Genomic DNA, 1,939 nt, shown 5'->3' on the forward strand with positions numbered 1-1,939 from the left:
CCTTCAAGTTAAAGATTCTTGATTATCTTCATAACAATCCTCAAGCTGGACACGTGGGTTATAAGAAGACTCTCCAGAAAGCTAGAAGAGAGTTTTATTGGCAAGGCATGAGGGCTGATATTCGAACCTTAGTGAGGGAATGTGCCATTTGTCAGACTAGTAAGCATGAAACAGTGAAGCCTACAGGTCTTTTACAGCCATTATCAATTCCTCATTCTCCTTGGTTAGATATAGCCATGGACTTTATTGAAGGCCTTCCTCATTCCAATGGGTTTTCTGTCATTCTATCTGTTATTGATAGATTGACTAAGTTTGCTCACTTTTTTCCCTTATCTCATCCATTTACAGCAGCTAAGGTGGCTCAAGTTTTTTTCTCAAGGGTGTTCAAACTTCATGGAATGCCTAAGTCTATTGTGTCTGACAGGGATCCACTTTTCACAAGTTCCTTTTGGAAAGAAATGTTTAACCTCCAAGGGGTCCTACTTCATTATAGCTCAGCTTATCACCCACAATCTGATGGGCAAACCGAGAACTTAAACAAGAATGTGGAGGGCTATTTGAGGTGTTATGTGAGTGATAAACCCAAGGAGTGGAGTAATTGGCTGTCCATGGCAGAATGGTGCTACAATACAACACCCCATTCTTCAATAGGGATGTCCCCTTTTGAAGCACTCTATGGATATGCACCCCCTAAGCTGCTGACTTATGTGCCTGGGACAACTTCTAATGCGGCTGTGGATCAACAATTGAGGTCCAGAGATGAGCTTTTGTCCTTGTTGAGGGATAACATCCAGAAAGCTCAACATCGAATGAAATTCTTTGCTGATGCTAAGAGGATTGAGAGGGAGTTTCAGATTGGTGACTGGGTTTTCTTGCGGCTTCAACCATATAGACAAAAGACAGTAGCTTTAAGGCATAATTTGAAGCTCTCTCCAAGATTTTTTGGTCCATTCCAAGTGCTGGAAAGAATTGGGTCTGTGGCATACAGATTGGATCTCCCTAGTTCATCTAAGATTCATCCTGTTTTCCATGTTTCTTGCCTCAAAAAGAAACTGGGACAAGTTGTTTCTCCTTTACCAGTCCTTCCTCCAGTTGATACACAGGGGAGAGTACAGCCCGAGCCTGAAGTAATCCTTGAGAGAAGGATGAAAAGAGTTGGGAATCAAGCTGCAACCGAGGTGTTAGTCAAGTGGGTGGGTGCCCCGAGTGAGGACAGTTCTTGGGAAATTTTGTGGAAATTGAGGAACTTGTATCCACACCTTGTGGGCAAGGTCCTTTGAAGAGGGGGACAATGTTAGGGCCTTGTGGACAAGGTCCTTGAAGGGGTGGAGAATGTAAGGTACAGAAGGTGAATAGCATGGCAGCTGGTGTGCAGAAGGAAGTTTAGCTTCGAAAGGAAATAAGGGTCGAAACGGTGCGTAGCATTAATAACAGAAATAACAGAACAACTTAAGTGAAACGGTGCTTATTGACCAGAAGCAAGCGTAACAGAATTAACTGTCTGAAACACTACCGATTCGTTAACGACGACGTTTTAATCTTCTTCTTAGTCTATAAATAGCATTGTAACCATCAGAGCTGGTATCGAGATCTATCTTAGTGAGATTCTTCATTTCTTGTAAGGAAGTTTAGGGTTCCTCGAAAACCCTTGGCAAAAATTAATAAACTGGTTCTTGATTTTACATTCTGAGTTGTGAGTTCGAGAGTATAGTTCTTAAACAATTCTGCTGCATTTCATTGTTCTTGTTTGGTACCTTACACAAGCTGGGCAAAAAATTTTAAAATTTGTACCCGATTATTCTTTAGACACGGCACAGATTTCATTATCATTGCCCCTTATATTTTCCCTTTGATTTCATAGTGTTGATCTCGTCCCTTAGCAAATGACAATACCAGATTCTCTAGTAGACTCGTTGCTGTTTCTAACAGTTCAGGGACG

The sequence above is a fragment of the Juglans regia genome, chromosome 10, assembly GCF_001411555.2.
Source record: "Juglans regia cultivar Chandler chromosome 10, Walnut 2.0, whole genome shotgun sequence".
NCBI lineage: Eukaryota > Viridiplantae > Streptophyta > Magnoliopsida > Fagales > Juglandaceae > Juglans > Juglans regia.